At 41.9% G+C, this 13,092-nt stretch overlaps 1 protein-coding gene across 1 annotated transcript in view; it reads left to right on the top strand.

The window, feature by feature from the left end:
• Nucleotides 1-2,903, top strand: part of CREG2 (cellular repressor of E1A stimulated genes 2) — a 38,377-nt gene extending 35,474 nt beyond the window's left edge. Inside the window, exon 5 of the mRNA XM_059406286.1 lies at nucleotides 2,100-2,903. The gene's annotated coding sequence lies outside the window, so the exon portion shown is untranslated. The remainder of the gene's footprint in view (nucleotides 1-2,099) is intronic.
• The last annotated feature ends 10,189 nt before the right edge of the window (nucleotides 2,904-13,092 follow it).

Below are 13,092 nucleotides of genomic sequence, written 5' to 3'. Positions count from 1 at the left end.
CTCCCCCTTCTCTCAAGCAGATGTCAGAGCTGCTCCACAGCCTTCAGCCCTGGGAGCCCGCGTACTCGTTCCCCTCCCCTAGGACTCCGAAGCCTTCGGATGAGCACCACCTCAGCTCTGTTCAGAATTGCCTTCCCTCCTCTTCCAATAGGCTCGCCTGAGGAGGTTTCCCACCAGCTGCAGGATGCAGACACAGAAAGCACAGGTGATCGAGGTAGAAGCCAGCACCATGGAGCAGGGTGGGACAAGGGGGAGCTTCGGGTGTTCTTTAAGGGTAGCAGATACGCCACATAATGGGAACTAAGCTGGGGAAAGAAGGAAGTGAAGTCAAGGAGAGATGACCTCAGGGAGAAGCTGGACCAGCTGTCAGGGGACCCAGGACTGCAAAGAACAGCTGTGCTAACCTTAAAAATAGAACTGTCAGCTATCTTCCCGTCAAAAATGGGTTTATTCAGGAATGGTAGAGAATGGCAACTTGGGCCAAGGAGGCCCACGCAATTCCACAAAACAAAGGAGAGGAGGGTCTTTCATAGAGGAAACAGGGGAGGTGGGTGAGCTGTTACAAACACAATGTTCATTGGTGTAAACGGGGAGTTCAACGTGCAGCGGCTTTTCATTGGCTGAGTTGTGACAGTCTCCCATTGGCTGGGCTGTGGGAGCGGGGAGGAGAGAACCCTTTCTCCCTCCTGCCTGGAGAGTGGAGTGGTAGCTAACTGAAGGGCCGCTCCCCTGCCGGTTAATTAATTCTTCCCCTTGGGTCTGCAATTGACAACCGACGGCAGTGCGTGAGAGCTCCCCCTGCTGGCCTCCTCACGTCATGTTCGGTGAGGTTTCCTTTTACCAGTTTTCCACAGCTGCAAGGGGGCTCTTGAGCCGACCAGCTGCAAGGCCAGGTCGCTGTAACAGGGAGACGTGGGAACTAATGCTCCCTAGAGCCGAACTGCCAGTTATCACCACGGCCAAGCTGTGGCTGTGGGAGGCCGCTGGAGTGACCAAAAGATGGTGGTGAAGGTGAGCCAGATGCCTTGGTCAGTGAGTGGACAGTGAGCAGGAGGTGGGAGGTGCCAGCAGGGAGGAGGGAAAAAAGAGGGGGCACCTGAGCCTAGTAGCGCGTGCTCGCCATGTTTGTTTGTGTGTGTGTGTTTTTTTTAAGATTTTATTTATTTATTTGTAAGAGACAGAGGGAGAGAGAGCAAGCGAGCACAGGCAGACAAAGAGGCAGGCAGAGGCAGAGGGAGAAGCAGGCTCCCTGCTGAGCAAGGAGCCCAATGTGGGACTCGATCCCAGGACCCTGGGATCATGACCTGAGCCGAAGGCAGCTGCCCAACCAACTGAGCCACCCAGGCGTCCCTGTGTTTTTGTTTTTGTTTTTTTTTTTTAAGATTTTATTTATTTGACAGAGAGAGAAATCACGAGTAGGCAGAGAGGCAGGCGGGGGAGGGCGGGGTGGGCGCAGGAAGCAGGCTCCCTGCTGAGCAGAGAGCCCAGTTCGGGGCTCCATCCCAGGACCCTGAGATCATGACCTGAGCCGAAGGCAGCGGCTTAACCCACTGAGCCACCCAGGCGGGCCCTCCACCCCACCCCCGCCGCCGTGTTCCTGACCACGCTTGCTGAGACTAATCTCAAGTGGTGCTCTTTGAAGGAGCGGGGCTGTTTGTCTTGCTCTCCTGAAGGAGCAGTGATTTCAAATAGAGCGGCACGGCTTGAATCTGTTGTTTCTCAGCTTTGTGAATTTGAGAAATGAGTGAATCCCTTGAATCCCGGCTTCTTCGTGTGCAGAGAAGGAAGAGTATCACCAAGCGCCTGGCGGAGCACAGGGGTTAAAGATAGATGATGGCATGATGTCCCGTTATTTTCACATTTCATATTAGCCGTTTGTCCGTGTGTCAGACTCCTCGGTAAGACTGTGAGCTGCTTGAGGGGGCTGATTTCCCAATGCGCGCTGTTCATGGCTCTCAAGGTAAGCACTTGGCTAAGTTTTGGCAAGAATGTGGGCTTTGGGCCAGAGCGCCTCCCCAAGTCCCATGGGTACCTTTCACGGACATTTTTTTTTTTTTTTTTTTTTTTACTCCTTCTCCTGCTGTGACTCTCATCCCTAGCCTTCATGCCCCTCACTGAGATCGTGCGTCCTCCTGGACACTTCCAGATAAACTGCTGACCCTGACAGAGCTTCTGACTTCCCAGGCTTCCCAACCTGGCGGATTTTTCAGGAGAGCCTGGCAAAGGATCGCTGCGCCACCTGCTGGCGATACCCTGGAACTTCACCCTTTTCAGAACCAGGAAGCCAGGGACAAAGAATCCGGAATCCAAAAGGCAGTATCCAGGCCAGAGAGGAAGTGCGGCCCCGAGCCACCTTTAATGAAGTATCCGTGGTGGACATGAATGCACACCACGCTCTCCCTTTGAGAACATACGCAGATAAGTGTTTTCCGGCACATGATGACAGGACAGATACAATATGGCATTTTGATAGTGATTTTTAATTAAATGTCTAATTATTTCAATTATTTGTAATTATTTATATGTTAATTGTTTATTAAAAAATTATTTAATTGTGACAGTTCCTGTCGTTGAACTGCTATAAGCTAGGTTTTTCACATACTTAAAAAAAAAAAACAAACCTCATTTAGTTTTTACATCTGCCTTGCAAGGAAGAAAATGCTTCTGTTTTCCACGTGGGAAACCTGCAGCTCAGCAAGCTCTTCAGACCTGCACTCCCAGGACGCAGGTCTAGGTAGGCAGCCCAGCAGGTACTGAACCCAGGAAGGGATGCCTGGGTGGCTCAGTTTGGTTAAGCACCTGCCTTCAGCTCAGGTCATGATCTGGGAGTTCTGGGATGGAGCCCCACATTGGGTTCCTTGCTCAGCAGGGAGCCTGCTTCTCCCTCTGCCTCTACTGCTCCTTCTGCTTGTGCTCTCCTTCTCTCTGACAAATAAATAAAGAAAATCTTTAAAAAAAACAGGACTGACTCAAGACTGTCCGACTCCAACCGCCCCTCCCCGCTCTCAACACTTGTAGGGGTTTCAGGAAGATCCTGGTACTTTCCATGTAATTTTCCTTCCATTCTCCACCAGCATGAGTGGCCGTCCTTGGCATGGCCTCAGGTTTAAAAGCAGGTGCCGCTTCCAGCAAATTGAAGGACTGCTGATGTGTGGTCCAGGCCTGCTATGAGCTGTTCACCAGGTGTGCCCTCGTTAGCCCCTGCCCCAACCCTGGGAGGGAGGTGCTCCTCTAATTGCCAAGTGAGAAAACCTGCCTGGAGTCTCGGGGCTAGGAATCGCTGGTACCTTACGTCCATGCTCTGAACCACCACTCAGGGTACTCTGGGGATTTTTCAGTATTAAATTGTGATTCAGATTTTTATCTTGATTTGGTAATATAAGAATGTTAATGCAGACCCAGTCCCCCAGCCAGGCAGTAGGTCCCCATCTCTTTCCCAGCCCCCACTACTGGGCTCTTCCAGCCCTTCCAATGTCTTTGTAGCCAAGCCCCTACATTAAATCCCTGTTTACTGGAATTTTTAATCTTGAGTGTTTTTCTGATTGGACACCGATTAACACCTTCTAACAAGGAAGAAACATTCTTGGCATCGATCTCTTAGGCTCTCATGGAATAAAAAAACATTTGTTCCTGCATTAACTTACATTTCCTGAGTCATACAATGTTTTAATTACTTTTAAGATCATGCTCTTAAAAGTAATTAAAGAACACCACTTTTTTATAGGTAATTGTGGAAGAATGATGTAGTTGACCTAAAAGTATTTGGGAACAGTGAAACAGTATGACTGTTGGGAGTTGGTTGGTTCTGAAACATAGCAATTATTTTTTATTGTATTCATCTGTGGTGTACATTCAGCAAAGTAGCTGGTGATTTTTTTTTTAAAGATTTTATTTATTTATTTGACAGAGACCATAAGTAAGCAGAGAGGCAGGCAGAGATAGAAAGAGGGGGAAGCAGGATTCCTGCTGAGCAGAGCCCGATGTGGGGCTCAATCCCAAGACTCTGGGATCATGACCTGAGCCGAAAGCAGAGGCTTTAACCCACTAAGCCACACAGGCGCCCCGATTTTTTTTTTTTTTTAATAAAGATTCAAACAATTCCCTCTTCAGACACTCTACTGAGAAAGGAAAAACTGTCCTACCCTGAAATCTGGCTGGCAGAGCACACACAAAGCCAGCTGCAAAGTTAACTAAAAACAGTGTTACTCCCAAGGTCAGAAACCGCCATTTTGAGTGACTTCTGTTTTTTGGTGAGAAACTGTGCTCTAAAATCACTGGCTGTCGGAAACTTGGCTCTTTAAAATCCAGTCGGTGAGAATGAAAGATCCCACTTTTGCCGGAAGATCTATGTCTTTAACATAGAAAAACAGGCACAGTTTCAACCCAAATGCAGTGTCCAGATAAGGGTTTTCTAGCCAAGACATTTCTATAGCTATCTTCATTTGCTAATTTCCAAGAAGCAAAGCCGTGAGTCTGATTTGCAGTTAACACCCAGAACTGACCTCTAACACACAGCCCTTTTGCTTGAGGCTATCCAAACATTACTTCATTTAAATTTTACCTAAACTCCCTTCCCCCAAATTACATAATAACCTTATCTCTTTCTTTCTTTGGTCAAATGCCCCAGGGCTCTGCTGGTATGCAGGCTCTATTTCCTTGAACCAATAAACCTGACTTTGTCGGACTTGGGGTTTGTCCAGATGGCCTTTGGCTGAGCCGAGCAGGCTAGGACAGCATCCACAGATCCACATGTTCTGCCTCATATTGATGACCGCCCCCTCCCTTCCCAGCCATCAGGAAAGCTGAATTCTTATTCAGAGTTCTTTGACAGGCTTAAAATAGATCAAAAGAATAGAATGGGTTTGAAGGGGTTATTCATCTAAATTCAGAGACAAGCAAACAAGATCATCTTTATTCCCCAACAGAGGATGCGGCCAAATTATTCTTATAATCCACATTTAGTGATTCGCTCCCTAGAAGATGGTGATTAGTAAACGCTTAATATCACTATCAAAGCTGTATTGAAAGGCCCCTTTCTGTAATCCATGAGACATTCTGTCTCCAACAATTTATTAAGTATTGGCTTAATTAGAACTACTTTGAGATGTCCTGCCATGATAATCAGTAACTTCCATATCACTGATTTAGTGGAGTTCAACTATATCATGTTTTGGTTATCTATTGCTGTGTAACAAATTACCCCCACACTCAGCAGCTGAACATGATGAACATTTATCATGTCACACAGTTTCTGAGGCCGGGAATTCTCATTATGCACATTGCTAGAATTCTTACAGAATTTAAATCCAGATAGGGTGCCTGGGTGGCTCAGTGGGTTAAGCCGCTGCCTTCGGCTCAGGTCATGATCTCAGGGTCCTGGGATCGAGTCCCGCATCGGGCTCTCTGCTCAGCAGGGAGCCTGCTTCCCTCTCTCTCTCTCTCTCTCTGCCTGCCTCTCTGCCTACTTGTGATCTCTCTCTGTCAAATAAATAAATAAAATCTTTAAAAAAAAAATAAAGTTGCTACTGCTCCTAATTGAATGGAGATACTATATATGTAAATTACATTCATATAAATGCAACTTTATGAAAGCCTTTGTCATTGTATTTGTGTATACAGTCTGCATTTTCACATTTCTCAGGTCGGGAATACAAATATGGTTTGTGTTAGGATCCATAACCCATGGAAATGGCACAGTTCAAAAGTTGAGCAAGTCAGGGGCACCTGGCTGGCTCAGTCGGTGGAGCACAGGACTTGTGATCTTGGGGTTGTGAGTTTGAGCTGCAACGCATGTTGGGTGTGGAGATTACATGAAAATAAAATCTGAAAAATAAGAGCATGTTTATGATAATATCAAAATATTTTAGGAAAGCAAAATGACAATTAATTAATGATTCTGTTCATATGATTGTGCCCAAAGAAAAACTACATGGGAGATCATATATATATGTATATCTATATATTAGTATAATTAATTAGGATCCTGAAGTAAACTTTTGCTTTATACAATAACCCATGTTGCAATGGCCATTTAAAGTAAATCAGCACTGTCCTCCTTTATTTTTTTTTTCCTGTCCTCCTATTTGTATTAAAAATAGAAAAGGTATGGAGTGCCTGAATGGCTCAGTTGGTGGAGCGTGTAGCTTCTGATCACTGGGTTATGGGTTAGAGCTCCACCAAAATGCCCAATGTGGAGCTCCAACCCACCCTGATGCAGATTATAATACGTATTTATTCTACGTGGCATATTTTTATAGGTGACATCGTATTTAACATGCAGTCTGGTAATCTGTCCATATTTGAAACATCTCATCAGGACTTCACAAAAGATGAGGCAGATAGAGTACCAGCTGGGTCCAGGGCAAGGGACTCAGACAGACCTGAGGCTGAGTACTGGCTACACCACTTACTACTGCGTGGCCTTGGACAAAATACTTGACCTCTCTGACCTTCTATTTTCTCCATAGTAAACTGGGAGTAATAATACATAAATACCATAAGAATTGTTCTGAAGATTAAATGAGAAGTGTAAGTACCTCTGGGTGCTGTGCCTGGCATGTCAGTCTTTCTTTGAGTGGCAGCTGTAATTATAGTCGGTCCCACATAAAAAAGGCAGTGAAACCAGGTACAAATATAGAGCCATTTTCAGTGTCCATTGGTCAATTTGAAAAGTTAAAATTCTGTTAATAAATACTACAGAATGTATACGGGTAAGCATAAAGCTCTTTTGTGATAATTTCTATGTTTTGTCTCCTTTTATTTTTCTGTTAGTCTAATATACCTCCACCCATACCTTTATGCATAGTCCTTCTGCATCATTTTGTTTGGGGTATGTGTCTTGCTTGCAGCATATTGTTGGGTCTAGTTTTATGCCTCAAAGTGAAAATCTTACTCTTTTAGTAGATGAGTTATACCTGTTCACATTTATTGATGTAACTGGTATGTTTGGTCTCTGGCCAATTTTATAGTGATATCTATTTTATTTACTGTACTTCCCTTTCTAAAAGATGTGCATTCTTGGGGTGCCTGGGTGGCTCAGGTAAGTGTCCAACTCTTGGTTTCGCTCAGGTCATGATTTCAGAGTCATGAGATCAAGCCCAGAGCCTGCTTCAGATTCTCTCTCTCTTTCTGCCCCTCCCTCTCTCCACCCCCATACACGTACACTCTCTTAAGAAAAAAAAAGTGTGCATTCTTTACTACTATTTATTAAAAGATTCTTGGTATTTAGGAAAGTTCATATTTTCTTCTGGTGGTTACCTCTGTACTTAGGCCTTGTTTCTTCTGCAGTGTCTAATTGGCTACTAATTCCTAGAGCTTTCTCATCTCTAGAGCTTTCATTTGTGTCTTTTTTACATATTTCTTGTCTCTATTTAACACATTCAAGCTCTTCCTTCTTGAGCAAAATTAACAGTTATATTAACTGTTTGCTTTGCCTACTGACCTAATCATCTTATCACTTCTGGGTCTGTTTCTGTAGATTTGCTTTTCTCCTCACTGTGGGTTGTATTTTTCTGCTCCTTCACGTGCTTAGAATTTTTTTTTAAGATTTATTTTTAAGTAATCTTTAGGTTCAATGTTGGACTTGAACTCACAACCCAAGATCAAAAGTCGTGTGCTCTACCGCCTAAGCCAGCCACATGCCCCTGTGTGCTCAGAAATTTTTGACTGAATACCAGAACACCAGAATTTTTTTTTGACTGAATATTGTATCTTGTTTTGAGTACTAGATGTTTTTGTATTCCTAGAAATATCATTAAGCTTTGTTCTGGGATGAAGTTAAGCTATTTAAAAACAGTTTGATCCTTTCCATTTTGCTTTTTGGGTTGGTTAGGTGGGATCAGAACAGCCATTCCATCTGTGACTATTACGACTCCATTACTGAGGGGGTGACTTTCTGAGTACTCTACTGGCTCACCATGAGTTGTGAGGCTTCCCCCTCGGGCTGGTGAGCCCTAGAACAATTCCTAGCCCCTTGTGACCTCTCAGGATTGTTCCCTTTAATCTGAAAGGCTCGTTCTTTCCACAGCCTTGAGTACTTTCCTAGTAAACATGCACTGAGGAGACTAGAAAAAGACCCTCTGCCAATCTCTGGCGCTGTGTGCATGTGTGCGTGTGTGTGTGTGTGTGTGTGTGTGTGTGTGTGTGTACACACACAGCTGTCTCCTGACACCTTACCCTGCACACGATAGCCATTTGGGCCTTCCAGAACTTCTGATCCCATTTCCTCAACTCAGGGAAACTGCTGGGCTCTACTTCGCTCCCCCACAACCTGGAGATAGTCTCCAAACAGCAAGGTCGGCACTCGCTCTCCTCTCCTTGTATGTTTCCTCTCTCAGGAATCCTTGTTCTTCCGTAGGAGAGGTGCAATGTCTGAAAACCATTGTGTCACAGCTTTTGTCTTTTTTTTTTAGTCATGTTAGGAGGGGAGAGTGAATCTAGTCCCTGTTACTCTATCTTGCTAGAGGCAGAGTCCTTTGTAAGTTTTTAATGCCCTTGCTCTCCTGTTTTCTTTTCTTCTTTTTCCCCCTTTTTGGTTTTTATTTTATAACCGGAATTTTGTACACCTCAATCCCTTTCATCTATCTCACTCTCCACACCCCCCACCCAGCTTCTCTCTGGTAACCACCAGTTTGTTCTCTGTATTTAAGAGTCTTTTATTATTTGGGGTGGTTTTTTTGTTTTTTTAGATTCCACATATAAGTGAAATCACATGGTATTTGTCTTTCTCCAACTGACTGACTTAGCATGATGCCCTCCAGGTCCATCCATGTTGTTACAAATGGCAAAATCTCACTCTTTTTTATGGCTAAGTAATATTCCTATGTGTGTACCATATATCACATCTTTTTTTATTCATTTATCTCTCGATGGACACTTGTGTTGCTTCTATAACTTGGCTGTTGTATAAGTAATCCTGCAATGGGCATAGGCCTGCATGTACCTTTTTGGATTCATGTTTTCATTTTCTTCAAGTAAATACCCAACAGTGGAATTCCTGGATTGTGTGGTATTCCTGTTGTTTCCTATTCCTATTCCTAATGTTTTAATGTACTTCCATACTGTTTTCCACAGTGGCTCATGTACCAGTTTGCATTCCCACCCATAGTGCATGGGGTTCCTTTTCCTCCACAGTGTCGTCAACACTTGCTATTTCTTGTCCTTTGATACTAGCCGTCCTGACAGGTGGGAGGTGGTACCTCATTATGGTGTTGATTTGCATTTCCCTGATGATGAGTGATGCTGAGCATCTTTTCATGTGTCTGTCGGCCCTCAGGATGTCTTCTTTGGAAAAATGTCAATTCCAGTCCTCTTCCCATTTCTTAATTGGATTGTTTGGTGTTTTTTGAGTCGTAAATATTCTTGATATATTTTGGATATTAACCTCTTACTGGTTGCATCATTTACAGATATTTTGTCCCATTCAATAGCTGTCTTTTTGTTTTGTCCACAGTTTCCATTGCTGTGCAAAATCCTTTTATTTTGGTGTAGTCCCAGTAGTTTATTCTTGCTTTTGTTACCATTGCCTGAAGAGAACTATCCAGAAAAATTTGCTATGGTTGATGTCCAAGAGATTACTGCCTATATTTTCTTTTAGGAACTTTCTGGCTTCAGTCTCATGTTTAGGTCTCTCCTTTATTTTCTTATTTAATTTTTATCATCTAGTTCATTTTTTTAATCAGTATCCTTTAAAGCCCACCTATTATCTACAATAACTAGTAAACTCATTCTATTTTCTACTTCCTTGTTCCCTTCTCTGATATTTAGTTTCTCTATTTCAGTTTTGTTACAATATATAACTTCTGTACACTGGTCTTCTACCTTTGTCCCAATTTTTGATTTAATCTTAGAGGCACCTTTATTTGCTTCAAAATACTCACCATCATGTTTCCTGAAGTTTTTGCAGTCATCATTTGGTTAAATAATACTCATCCTGTAGTAAATCTCAAGGAGGATTGTTGGATGCAGATTTCCCTATGTTGTTATGTCTAAAACTATTTTTCTTTAGCCTTGATATTTGAAGAACAACTTGGTTGGATAAAACCCTTGGGTTTTCTTAGAGGTTTTTTGGTGTTTTGTTTTGTTTTTTTTAAATGCTGTCCATTGTTGCTTTCTTGGTATATAGACTGAAAAGTTTGCTGCCAGACTAATTCTTCTTTCTTTTGCAACTTATTTGATATTTTTGCCTGGAGACCTTTAAGACTTTATCTACTTTTTGAAATCTAATAGTTTTATTGGGCAGTATCTCAGAACGGACATCTCTGGGGTAATTTCCCCAGTACCCAGTGAGCACATTCAGTGAATAGGTCTTTTCTCATTTCTTCTTGCCATTCTGGTCAGTCATCAAATTAATACTCAAATCCCACAAGTAACTAGATAGTTATGTGCTTGAATCAGAAAAGATCAACACTTTGAATTAAAATAGCAATTTGACTGCTAAATGCTAACCCACGTGAGTTCTAACCAGCAACCTGGTAGAATATTGTGTGGAGAAGCAGACCATACAACGAATGTCATAGAAGCAAAACAAACTTTTACTCACTTTGCAATATGCTTTGTAAAACTTATGGAAAACTTAAAAAAAAAAAACAACTTATGGAAAACTGGTTTCTTTATGACAGCAAACTCACATTGAAGTGAGTTCAGGTTATTCGACACTGAGATGCTGCTGGATACTAACTTAATGTTTCTTAGTTAACAAGTATGAAGTAATACTACTTGTAAGAGAATGTAACAGACTTCCATTCATGTTAACAGCCCCCTAGATTTACAAGATGTTAACATTTTGCTTCAGATTTCCTAAAGAAATAAATTGATACCCTTAACCCTTTCCTCTCCTTTCTTCCTTTCCCCAGGGTCACTGCTATGCAACAGATGGCCGGTATATCATCCCACATTTATTTTCATGAACCATGTGTTCCCCCACACAGTATATCGTACTGTTTTATTTTCTTTAAAAATTGATATACCTGGAATCTTTTGCCAGTATCTTTCTGTAGCATTGTGTGTTTATGCTTTATTTTATGGTACATGTGGTAGGCAGACTAATGGCCTGCCAATGGTTTCCGTATCTAATCCCCAGAATCTGTGAATGGGTTGGCAAAAGGGACTTTGTCTTTGTGATTAAGTTAAAGATCTTGAGATGAGGAGATTATTCTGGAATATCTGGGTACAGCTAATGTAATCACAAGTCTTTTAAGTAAATGAGGGAGGCAAGAGAGTCTGAGTCGAAGTGATGTAATGTGAGAAAGACTCGGTTGGCTACTGCGGGCTTTGGAGACGGGTCCATGAGCCAAGAAATACAGGCAGCTTCTAGAAGCTGGAAAAGGCAAGGAAAATTAATTCTCCCCTAGAGCCTGTAGCTATGCTGACACCTTGATTTAAGTTCATTGAGAACCATTTTAGACTTCTAACCTCCAAAACTTTAGGACAATAAATGTATGGTTTTGTTTTTAAGATTTTATTTATTTGACAGAGAGAGTGAGAGAGCACAAGCAGGGGGAACAGTTGGGAGAAAGAGAGATAGAAGCAGACTCCCTGCCGAGCAAGGAGCCCGATATGGTGCTCCATCCCAGGACCCTGGGATCATGACCTGAGCTGAAGGCACCCCAATTAGTATTGTTTTAAGCCACTAAGTTTGGAATAATTTGTTACAGCAACCATAGGAAACTTACACAGTATATATTTTTGACAAATTAGCTCCTATAGGGGCACCTGGGTGGATCAGTCATTAGGCAGCTGCCTTCGGCTCAGGTCATGATCCCAGGGTTCTATCATCGAGCCCCACATCGGGCTCCCTGCTCAGAGGGAAGCCTGCTTCTCCCTCTCCCACTCCCCCTGCTTATGTTCCCTCTCTTGCTGTCTCTCTCTCTGTCAAATAAATAAATGAAATCTTAAAAAAGAAAATTAGCTCCTATAAAAAAGGAATAACATGTGAAGGATAAGACCCAGTTGAATACAAAACTCAGTTTACATGAATGAATTGGATCTTGCTCTGTTTAATGAGGTTAAATTAGGGCTTCTCCTTACTTAAAAAAGTAATAATAATGCTAATCACTTTTTATTCATTATGCCAGAGACCCAAGTCATAAAAATTGGGAGAAATGAAAGAGTCTGATGTAGCCCCTACGCATATACAATAAAAGGTTTTCTTAATATAAATGGGCATAACTATTAAGAATATAGGATTTTTGTAAAAAATTGGAGTCCAGTAGATTTTGAAATTTGGAATCTAGAATAAAGATAAAATATAATAAACAAAGAAAGGATCTATCTGCCCGCACATGTAAGGTTAAAATTCCCAGACAAATGATGGTCCTCATAATTTGATATTAGAAAAATCCTCAGCAATATATAAAGCAGACCCATGACAGTTCCACTTGACTTGATTTTCCTGCAGAGCCTCTATATAGCTTTATTTTGGGGGAAAAAAAAAGCCAAGCTACTATGTATAGAGACAGAAACTGTGAAAAATAAAATTAGTAAATACCAAGCTTCAGAAGTATTTGCATTCATGTCATAATATTTCACTATAATCATCTTACATTCCCACAATTTAATTCCTCCCCCCAAAATTCCTTTTTAATGATTTCCTACAAACTCATAGAAATTTAAAATTGGTGATTTTTCTGAGCATGCCTAAGAAAGTATCCTGGGATTTCTGTGTATTTTTCACAATTGATTATTTTGAGCCTTTTGAAATCACAGGGTTCAATAGCCAGTGCAACAAGTCCTCCATATCTTTTTCCATCTATTAAGTGATGGAAAATCATGAGTTCCCCCAAAAACAAAAATGATCCAAGATCTGAGACCTGTGAAATAGCTCTCAGATTAAGGATAAGCTGAAGTAGACAATGAGAAGCAATTTTTTTTTCAATGAGAAACTTTTAAAATGTCCTTGAATCTAGGTGAAATGATAGGCAAATAAGTTTTTCAGCATGAAAAAGATACATTAAGAAAAGTGTTTTATTTAAGCAAAATTCACATAATATAGAATCAGCTTTTTTTTTTTTTTTTTTTTTTTAGGAGGTTGGGGCATGAGGGATGGTGGAGAGAGAAAATCTTAAGCAGGCTCCACACCCAGCCCAACATAGA

Source organism: Mustela nigripes, chromosome 7 (genome assembly GCF_022355385.1).
Source record: "Mustela nigripes isolate SB6536 chromosome 7, MUSNIG.SB6536, whole genome shotgun sequence".
Classification (NCBI taxonomy): Eukaryota; Metazoa; Chordata; class Mammalia; order Carnivora; family Mustelidae; genus Mustela; species Mustela nigripes.
The sequence above is the reverse complement of the archived record's forward strand: the minus strand, read 5'-3'. Positions and strand labels throughout refer to the sequence as shown.